This window comes from Ursus maritimus, assembly GCF_017311325.1.
Source record: "Ursus maritimus isolate PB19 chromosome X unlocalized genomic scaffold, ASM1731132v1 scaffold_X1, whole genome shotgun sequence".
NCBI lineage: Eukaryota > Metazoa > Chordata > Mammalia > Carnivora > Ursidae > Ursus > Ursus maritimus.
The window spans coordinates 124,200,228-124,211,886 of record NW_024423319.1 but is presented as its reverse complement, the minus strand read 5'-3'; the positions used below and the strand labels follow the sequence as shown (position 1 = coordinate 124,211,886).

General features: G+C 46.7%; 1 long non-coding RNA gene across 2 annotated transcripts in view; it reads left to right on the top strand.

Moving 5' to 3' along the window:
• Positions 1–1,344, top strand: part of LOC103666292 — an 11,030-nt gene extending 9,686 nt beyond the window's left edge. For both annotated transcript variants that reach the window (XR_569457.2, XR_005835990.1), the window contains one exon: positions 614–1,344. This is a non-coding gene — a long non-coding RNA (uncharacterized LOC103666292). The remainder of the gene's footprint in view (positions 1–613) is intronic.
• Positions 1,345–11,659: the final 10,315 nt, after the last annotated feature.

The window sequence follows — 11,659 nt, the reverse complement described above, 5'->3', positions numbered from 1 at the left end:
TATAAAATATTATATTATATAATAATTACAATATATTTTGTATAATAATCATATATATTTCATGTAATTATATAATACACATAGTCCACAATTATATGCAGATTATATTACAGTTATTATCTATAATATCTATAATATAATAATATATAAATATAATATATAAATATAATATATAATAACAACATACATTATATTTCATATATAAATATATAATATATAATATTAATATATATCTATAGTGTATATATAAGATACTATGGATAGTATATGATTATATATACAATTATATATAATAAAATATAATCTATATATAATATAATCTACATATACTCTATAAAATAAAATCTATATATAATAATCTATGTAATATATACTATATGCAATTAAATATAATGCACATATAATATAACCTATATATATCCATATATACCCATATATATAATATAATCTAGATACTATAAGTGTATATAATATATAGAACTGAATACAATCTCTATAGTATAACCTGTATAATATAATTTATACATAATAGAACGGCATAATATATAACATGATAGAGTATATAAGATGAGAGAATACATTCACCACATTTCCTTTTTCCTCTCATCTGCAGACACTTCTGGCTACAGAACAGCACTGTGGATGCACGATCTCCTGGTGGAGTATGAACCCTGAAACCAAGCGTCTGTGCCCCAGGACGAACCCATGATGGTCACATACACATGTGCACGCGTCCACACACATGCACACGCACACGCACAGCCTCCTTGGCAAACAGGAATCACACTTGCAACAATCCTCCAGGACGTCTGACCTGCACTCCTCTCTGAACCTAAGCGTTCGTGCTGGAAAGCGCTCAGGGGTGGGCGTCATTGATTAGCTGGGGGGTGACTGGCGGTCATGACCCACTGCACGTGCACACGTGGCTCGTTCCCCAGACGCGTTGCCTCCCAGAGAGCTCGAGAAAGCCAGACATACGTGTGCTGGTGTGGTTGCCATGCAACCATTCGGGACACAGTCATGGTGTCAAGCTACTGGGGACAGCCCGCGCAGAGCCTGGACGCCATTGGCGAGAGTGGAGGTCAACCCTTGGAACATCCTTTACGAATGGGGTTTTTAGAGGGCCTGCCCCATGGCAAACAACTGCGGGGGGCCCACCTGGGCTTGTAAGCTCGGGAAAGACAAGGCAGGGTAGCCCTGGGCCAAAAATGTCAGGAGGCATCATCCGCTTGGTGAACCCACCAAGTCAGGTCACTCTTCCGCGTTTGACCTTGGGATTCCTTGTCTTGGGTCTCTTCTTGTCTTGGTTGGAAATGGGGTTCATTAAATTGTCTCCTGTTAATATACCAGTTCAATAAGGCCGTTCATTACTACCTCATCAACGCCAAAGGAATGAATCTCTAATGTGGAATTCCAGGTGGTGTGGGACATGGGAGGGTATGGCTGGGTGTGGGGGGCTGTCCCTTCCCACTGCAGATGTCCCAACCTAGCCCTGGTGTTTCGACTACTATTATGGCCTCTAAGCAAAGGCCTTCGGCGGGCCATGCGGAAGTGGGAATAGAGAGAATCGGGAGCAGTGCACCTCGGGTGGAGTGATGATGTGCTAAGGTAATCGTTTCTGCTCACCTGAATCCTCACCCCTGAGTGTGCGCTCCTTCCAACAAGCAGAGAATCCAAGGCAGGGAAGTCGTGACCTCACAATGGGGACACCTGTCAGACAGACCACAGCCAGGTGTTCAGGGTCGGCGTCCACGGGGACGACTCAGGCTGAGAGCAGGTGCCCTCGATAGCATGGGACCGCAAAGCCGTGTCACCTCTGTGCTTTTGCTCCCCGAAACCCACAGCCCCAGTCTAACATGAGAAAAACATCACACAAATAAACCCCAACAGAGGCACATTCTACAAAATCCCCAAACATCATGCCTCGAAAGTGCCAGAAAGACACCAGGAACGAGGCGAGCCTGACAAAGTGTCACAGCCCAGAGGAGCTCCTTGATGTCATATGGGGTCCTGGCTGGCGTTCTGGGGCACACAGGGGTGTTGTGGGAAACGGAGATGTGGCGAGAACAACACTTCAGCGGACAGTCGGCTTCGGTGCTGGTGGGTCGCTGGTACCAAAAGTGTGAGCCCCGTCTCATATGTCAGTGGTGCTGGGGGCTGGGGGATGGCAGTCTTGACCCTGCCTCCTCTGTGCTCACCCCTGCATCAGCCAGACTCCTCAGCACACGTATCCAGGATGGAACGTGAGGTCTCCCCTGGGCGCCTGATGCAGCCCCCTGCACCGTGCAAGGGCCAGGCTGTGAGCTGGCCTCCTGAGGGACTGTCCCCCCCAACCCCTCTCCTTCCCAGTGAGTCTTCCGGAAAACCTCAGCTCCCACAGCGGGGGTCGTCTGCGGGTCAGGGGGCCGTAGCGATCTCTGTGTGCTTTTGCAGCAGTGAAGGGTTGATCCTGAGGCACCTGGTGGTGTGGGTCCACCGACAGAGATCACCCACCCCCATGTGGTTTGGGGTTTTCCTCTAGGGTTGGTGTGAGGTCGCCCCTTGTCTGATGTTCTGTTGTCATAGTGAAGACAGACCTGCTCAGAGCGAGGGGCCCTTCTCCCCTGCTTCTCAGACTCTCCTGTTTTTCAGAGCTCAGAAACCGAGCAAAGAGCCTCACCTGTCTCTTTACGTTTGTGTCTGTGTGTGGGTCATCTGTATTGACTTATCATCTCTACCTGTCAATCATTTCTATCTATCTATCCCTCCATCCACCTATCATCTATCCAACTACCCATCTATCTATCCATCCATCCATATATTTATCCATCCATCTATCCATCTTCTACCTGTCCAACCAACCAACCAATCATCCATCCATCCATCCATCCATCCATCCATCCATCTATCCATCTTCTACCTGTCCAACCAAGCAACCAATCATCCATCCAACAATCCATCCATCCATATATTTATCCATCCATCTATCCATCTTCTACCTGTCCAACCAAGCAATCATCCATCCATCCATCCATCCATCCATCCATCCATCCACCTATCATCTATCCCTCTACCATCTATCCATCCATCCATCTATCCATCATCTATCTATCCATCCATTTATCAACCTATCCATTCATCAACCATCCATCCATCCATCCATCCATCCATCCATCCATCCATTCATCCATCCATCCACCTATCATCTATCCCTCTACCATCTATCCATCCATCCATCTATCCATCCATCTATCTATCCATCCATCAACCCATGCACCCATCATCCATCCATCCACCCATCATCTATGTATCTATGTATTTATTGATCATGTAAGCATCAATAATTTATCTGTTGATCTATGTATGTAGGTATCTATCTATCCATCCATTCATCAGATACCTATTATCCATGTATCCATCATCTATATATCTATGTATCTATCTTCCATCCATCCATCCATCCATCCATTATCTATCCATCATCTATTATCTTTCTATCATCTATCCATCCACCTATCCATCTATTGATTATCTATATGTCTATCTATCTATGTATCTATGGCAGTAGTTTGCAATCAAGGACAATTCCGGCAGTTACACTGAGGAGGACATCTTACTGGCACATGGTGGGTGAAGACCAGGGACCCTGCTCCACACCCTACAGTGCCCAGGATGCCCCACATCAGAAAATGACCCACCGCACATGTTACTAGTGCCAAAGCTGAGAAACTCTGCCCTAAAAGAAGGAGTCTATCCGTGCTGTCCCTTCCGGGTCCATCTCTGGCTTTTTGGGATGCTCAGCTGTTGTGTGGTCCTTGTGCATACATATGATAACATCTGTATGTATTACACTTTCACCTGATTTTCTACATTTTCTCTCTTTATCCTTTTGCCCCTGAACTGTCCCAGAGTTTGCCTTTTCCTGGTGGATTTTGTATTGGATGACCCCCATCTTTTCCTTGCTGCCTTCAGCATTGCCTAGTAAGTCAGTCAGAGGAAGACAAATACCATACAAGTTCGCTTTTAATTTTTTTTTTAAAGAATTCTTCATGCCACCCTTCCTACTTCTGATTTTTCCCTGACAACCTTTCTCTAAGAAGCACCCTCCCCCACTCCAGCCCCGATCTGGAGTTTGACCTCTGGCAGAGCTTCTGATGGTATGAGGGTGGGTCCTGGATTCAGACACCTGATTCGAGCTCGGCCAATCAGATGCATAGAGATATAGAGACATTTATTTTAAGGGATTGGCTTACACAGTTGTGCAGGTGCAAGTCTTCAATCTGCAGGTTGGACCAGGAGGCTGGGGACCCAGTGAAGACTTAACATTTTGAGCCTGAACACTTCTGCAGGCTGAATTTCTTCTTGCTCCGGGGGTGAGGGGACCTCAGTTTCTGTTTGTGTAAGTCCTTCAACTGATTGGACGAGGCCCACCAACGTTAGGGAGGGCAATGTCCTCTACTCAAAAAAAAAAAAAAAACCCCACTGATTTCAATGTGCATCTCAATCACAAATTAACATCACACAAACACTCAGAAGAGTGTTTGGCCACAGATCTGAGCACTGTGGCCCAGCCAAGCTGACACATAAAATTAACCGTCACAAATGGATGGCCTCATGAGCCGAGAAGTGGAGGGCTTACGCCTTTGCTTGTATGATTCATGCAGAGCAGAGAAAATCTGTCTGCAAGGAGCTGACTACCAGAGGACCCAAGAGAGAAAGCAGGCATGCAAGGCAAAGAACAAACACGATGTGCTCTCCCAATATTTTCCAGTGGCCAGGCCTAAGCTGGGCTCTTTCTCTTCATTTCTTTTTTTTTAAGGTTTTATTTATTTATTTGAGAAAGAGAGAGAGTCAGCATGAGCAGGGGGAGGGGCAGATGGCTTCACACCTACTCCCAGAACATAGGCTGAAAACACACCCAGTTTCCCAAATCAGCAGAATACCCTGTTGCCCTCTTTCGAGGCGGAAATAACGGGTTCTCTTTCCTGGGGGTCAGGGTGGGGGGCACTTGCAAGGAAATATGACTCAGCCATGACCAAGGAGCGAAGGTCTGACACCTGGTATCACGTGGATGAAACTTGAACAGACGATGCTCGTGAGAGAAGCCAGACACGTGAAAGGGTGCACAGTGTGTCATTCTGTTTGTATGAAGTCCAGATTTGGGCAAATTCTAGTTGATTCTATTTATGTGAAATATCCAGAATGGGCAATTCCATAAACACTGAGTTCATGACTTCCAGGTGCTCGGGAGGGGACCAGGGAGGGACTGCTTTATGGGGATGGGGTCTCCTCCAGGGAGATGAGAATGACAAGGGTCACGGGAGGAGGGCTTTTGTTTGTACTGCTAATATACCTTTTTTCATATTCCCCAATATGCAAAAGGGTTCCCCCCAAATGGTGAACAGGCCAAGTATCATTGCAAGGTCACGCAGGTGGTGCATGTTTTCATAAAATGCACCATGGCAATGGGACAGGTCGCGGAATTATTTCTGCTGCCTTCACGAGGAGTGGGAAGACCTGTGGTTGTTGTCTGTTTGGCACTGAGGCTGATAGGTAACCATTAGGAAAAATGACTGAATGTCAGAGCCTCAGAGAGTACCACGCTTCCGTGGACCAGTGTTCCAGTGGAAAGATCATGCTCGTGTCTGGCTTTGCTGACCAGCTGATCTGCCATTGTCCCTTTGTGTATGTCAACCTTACCCTTCATTGGCCATCCGTACACAAGGGGAAAAGCAATAAGATTAGCTTCTGTTTCTCCGGCTGCCCAGGACAGGAGGGTCATGCAGTGAGACTGGCCAGGTTATGGAGGGACCTGGGCATGCAGTCCTGGCCACAGTGGCTGCTGGGCCCCTCTGGATAGAAGGAGGGAGGTGGGACATGGTGGCCAACACCCCTTCCAGCTCTACACGTCCCTGGAATTCTGCATGTGAGTCTTCTCATGGTGTCCACACAATGCCTGGTGAGTGACAAGACGAAATGCAACCAGAAGAAGGCAGGAAATGAACCAGCCCCACCTTCCCTCCTCATGCTGGGGAGCGGAAGTCTCACGGAAGCCCCACCTTAAATGTGGGGCACCCGGGGTCCTGCAAGCCTCAGTGACGAACATGGGATAGCAACCCGGCTGCTGTGGAAAACAAACACAAGACTTTTTCTGTGTGTGCTGATTGTGTCTCCTTGGAGGAGGTGATATAAACATGTGCCCCAAACATAGTGACCAACGTAACGATGATCTTGTCAGGCACTATGTAAAACCAACAAACACAGATGCAAACATCCATGATGAGAAGCAGGTTTTAAGAATATTCGTGGTGAGCATGCTTCTGTTAAAGTCAAGAGGGTAGAAATATAAAAAGAATAGGTAGGTGGCTGGAAGGACGGATGGATGGACAGACGGATGAATGGATGGGTGGGTGGAAAGATAGATGTATTTATGCATGCATGGATGGGTGGATGCATGGATGGATGGACAGAAAGATAGATATATTTATGGATGGATGGATGGATGAGTGGATGGATGGATGGATGGATGGATGGATGGAAAGATAGATGTATTTATGCATGGATGGATGGATGGATAGATGGATAGAGAGATATATTTATGGATGGATGGATGGATGAGTGGATGGATGGATGGATGGAAAGATAGATGTATTTATGCATGGATGGATGGATGGATGGATGGGTGGATGGATGGATGGTTGACGGATAGAAAGATAAATATATTTATGGATGGATGGATGGATGGATGGATGAGTGGTTGGATGGATGGACAGATGGATGGATGGATGGAAAGACAGATGTATTTATGCATGCATGCATGCATGCATGCATGCAGGATGGATGGATGGATGGATGGATGGATGGATGGATGGTTGGATGGATGAATGAATGGATGGATGAGTAGATGGATGGGTGGGTGGGTGGATGGTTGGATGGATGGGTAGATTAATGGATGGTAGAGTGGATAGAGAGGACCAAGTTTGCTAGTGCTCTCACATTAGATCCTAGTTGAGTGAACTGGTCATGGGAATTCTCAGTGATGTCTCAGGACTGGCCCCTGTCTATGGGTCTCTCTGGCAGGCCTTACTTGTTTGAGGCCTCATAATGGGGTCGCTACCTGGGGCCTCCCCCAACTCTCATTTGTCACTTGAACTTTCCAGATGGCTCATCCCTGCACAGTTTTCCCTGAAGGCCATGCTCCTTCCTGGTTTTGTTCTTCATAGTCCGGCATCTTACATGGTATTCTGAATCATACCCCAATTACCCTAAAGAGAAAAGGGAAGCCCAGGTGAGAAGTACAAGGACGTCATTTCTTTCCAAGGGAGGGACACTTCTGTCTCTCGGTTTTGCATCTTTATTTCTTGTTCTGAGCCCGCCCTTTGATCTGATCTCTACGATATCTGATTTTCTGTTCTTCTTGTTGAGAAATCACAGAGATGGCACTAAACCCATGTTTGAACCCACGTTTATAAACCCAGGGCATGGAGACACTAAACCCACGTCTCTAAAGCAGGAACAAACCACACAGAAAGTATGGAGTCAGTCTTGGAATGAACAGAGGGGGATACTCTGTGAACAAACATTCAGTTGCTGGAAATACCATGCTTCTCTGTATGATCTGGGCAGGCCATGAAGGAGAGAGAATGTAGGAGATTAAATTGATCTTAACCCAGCAAGACACAACCACAGACTCCACCTGGATGCTGAGAGCTGGTTGTGGGGTTCAGCTTTGCCCCTAGGCCCACAATAGTTCCATTCTGCTTGGGAGCCCACGGGAGATTGGTATGATCTCTCTCATGGAAAGTCCCACAAGAACATTTGACCACTCCCCACTCCCAATACCTGGCTAGACCACTCTACCAAGAAGCCAGGATCCCCTCAACTTCCTTCAATAAGCCCCGCACATCCGCCCTCAGGGCTTCCGCCATGATCTCCTGAGGGGAGCCGCCCATGCCCTGACCATGCTTTATATCACCCCTTCACATCTACTTTCAAACCACTTACCATAAATTATAGCACTTCTGCACTTTTGTTTTTGTGTGGTAAAGACTCAACCTGACATAAAAGGAGGCCTGGTCTTTGCCCCTGGCTCCTAGGAGGTGATATCCAGGCCATGACATGTCCTGTCTTGTCTTTGTTTGCCTGGGGGCTTTGGTCACTTGACCATTTAGTGAAGTGGTTTATGATGAGGGCTTTGGGACATGCCGTATTAGTTCCAACCTCCAAGCAGGGGTGAAGACTAAAGATATTATCGTGAGCCTCCAGAAGGAGGTGGAGACTAAAGGTTAGCCGCAAAGAAAGTATGTCATCAAGTATCAATAAAAACTGGATGCTAAGGCTCAGGTGAGCTTCCTTGGTTTGCAATATTCCATGCATCTTGTCACACATTGACACTGGCATAGTTGGATGGGTGGGTGGGTGGAAGGATGAATGGATGGATGAGTGGATGCACGAATTGGTGGATGGATGGATAGATGGGTAATTGAATTGGTGGTTAGATGAATTGATGGATGGATTGATAATTGAACCGCTGGGTGGATGGGTGAATTGTTGGATGGATGGATGGATGGATGGATGGATGGATGGATGGATGGATCGGCTGGTGGATGGATGGATGGAATGATAGACAGATGAATTGGTAGATGGAAGGAAGAAAAGATGGATGGATGGATGGGTGAATTGGTAGATGGAAGGATGGATGGATGAATTGATGGATGGATGAATGAATTGGTAGATGGAAGGAAGGAAGGAAGGAAGGATGGACGGATGGATGAATGGATGGTTGGATGGATGGACGGATTGTTTACAGTATCTTTTCCTTGTGTCCCAGGGTTGCAGCTCCAATGTCATGGTTTTTCCTCCTTCTGGACTCACTCAGATCTCTGGAACTTACTGGACAGCTCCATCAGGGCTGCAGGGATCTCCCAACCAACATCGTCCCAACTGGACCTACCTGCCTCCATCCTGCCCCAAACTGAGCCTTCTCCTAATTGATTTTCCCATGGAGTTTATATCATCTACCTCACCCAGTGGCCAGAGATGGGGACCTTAGGGTCATTCTTACCCTTCTTACCCCTGACCCCTGCAATTCAGCTGGACATGTTTGATTTTCTTCCAAGTCCTTTATCCCTCTTCATCCCCCTTTCTCCATCCTTTCTAGTGCCACAGTTCCCCCATCCCAGAGTGCTGCTTCCACACTCCGAAGTTACCGCTGAATACCATACCATCACAACAATGGGAGCATGTAACATGTCTGCCACACGTCATCTTCACGTAATGTTGAATCCCGTTGAGTGAATACATCAATGCCTGACTCAGCATAGGAGTGCATTGTGTGGCTTACTCAGCACCCTGTATACATGCACTGGGCTGCCTCTTGTTCTCATAATTAATACTGACAGAAGCATTCATTGCACAGGTACCTTGGTTGTATTCCTGCAGGAAATATATATGTTTAATATATTATACAGGTAATGTGTGTATGAGCTGCACACACACGTAAGTATATGTATGTGTACATACATATGGGCAATATAATTTGTACATAGTCCTTTGTATATCTGTGGGGAATAATTCTGTGGGATGAGCTACCAGCAGTGGAATCCCTGCATCGAAGAGAATGTGGGCACATTAAAAATGGTAATTACTAGACCTTGTTGAATTTCCTTTCGAACATCAGGGACATTAACGTACCCAACACCTGCAAAGGAGAGAGAGAAGTTCCAGCACTGCCTCCAACTCATGGTGTGGCTACTCTAAAGACAACAGAATACCCTTTTCTTTTTGTCTTTGCTTTAGAACGAGTTGGGCCCTTGAGTTAAAAGTTCTGGGACACATGGGGAACTTTCTAAGAAGAAAATGAGTTGCATTGGGTGGATTTTGTAAATAGGGTAACGTTCATGGGAAACCACTGGACGTGTCTTTGCTGAGGATGGATGAGGGATTAACTAAGTGACCCTCTCAAGACCTTGCCCTGGGACCAAACCAGAGGATTAACACGCAGCGCTCTCTCCAGTGTTCATTAGGGTGGCGAATGCGCCACCTGGCGGAAAGGAGTTGTTTTGAATAAAAGCTTTAAAGGCATGAATTTATGAGGTAGAGGGATGTCTAATTTGTTTGATGGGAGGATGGAGAAGTGGGTGAGTGGGTGGATGGTGGAGGAGTGGATAGATGAGTTAATGGGTGGATAGATGGGTGGACTGGTGCATGGTAGGTGGGTGCAGAGTGCATGGAGGGATTGAGTAGGTAGGTAGGTGGATGAACGGATATACACATGGATGGATGCATGGATGGATGGGCAGATGCATGGACGAATGGATGGACCGACAAAAGGATGAGTAGGTGAATAAATGGATGAATACATAAGTGGTTGGATAGATGGATAGATGGGTGGAGATAGATAGATAGACACATATATAGATCAACACATTTACATCCTCAAGCGCTTTTCTTGCAGGAACAGTTTAATGGAATCTCTGAACCTGGGTCAAAGTGAAAGGTATCAATACAGGGGGAGAGGTGTTTAAGCTGGAGGGAAGTGTGTAATCTAGAGGGAAGCCAGAATTGGATTGGTTCTGCATTTAGACCAGTTGGCTGGTCTCAGTTCTTGTGGTGCCTCCTTGAATGCCTACATCTAGCAAGGGACTGGGTCCCTCTGTGTGTCAGCCCTGCTCAGTTAAATGAAGATGAGGTCACGGTGGGCTATGGTGAGCTCTAACCCAACATGCCTTGTGTCCTTATGACAAGTGGAGACACAGAGAGAGATACACACGGAGGGAAGGTGTTTGTGTGGTGACAAGCAGGGGACAACAAAGATTTCAGGCAACCACCAGGAGCTGGGAGAGAGGCTTGGAACAGACCGGTCCTTAGAGCTTTCCAAGGAACCAACCCTGCTAACACCTTGATTTCAGGCCTCTGGTCTCCAGAACTAGAGAGGATACATTTTTGTAATTCAAGTCCTCCCCCTCCACACACGTACCATATGTGATAAATGTGTAATAGACACATGTTAAAACATCTCACAGTTTCTGTTAAGTCTGGAGTCCAGGCATGAGCTAACCGGGTCTCTACTCAGGGACTCACCAGGCTGAAAGCAAGGTGTCGGCCAGCAGGAAGGGGTGGGGGGTATCCTTTGAGACTCGGCGCTGTCTTAGAAGCTAACTGGTTATTCGCAGAATTCAGTTTTCTGTGGTTGAAGCAGCGACATCTGCACCTCCTAGGGGGCCACCCACGAATTCCTGCCAAACGATCTTCTCCACAAGGCAGTTTGCTTCTCTTTCCAGGCAACCAGGTTGTGTCTCTGGTGCCTCAAACCTTGTGCTCTTCTTAATTCTGACTTCTACCCCTGATTAGGCCAGGCCCACTCAGGATGAATTTTCCTTTTGATTACCTTGAATGACCTGATTACGGACTTTATTTTTTTTTTAAAGATTTTATTTATTCATTTGACAGAGACAGCCAGCAAGAGAGGGAACACAAGCAGGGGGAGTGGGAGAGGAAGAAGCAGGCTTCCAGCAGAAGAGCCTGATGTGGGGCTCGATCCCAGAACGCCGGGATCACGCCCTAAGCCGAAGGCAGACGCTTAACACTGAGCTACCCAGGCGCTCCCGGAGTTGATTTCAACTGCAGAATTCCTTCACCTTTGCCATAGAGCCCTGGGAGCGAATCCCATCATCCTCCC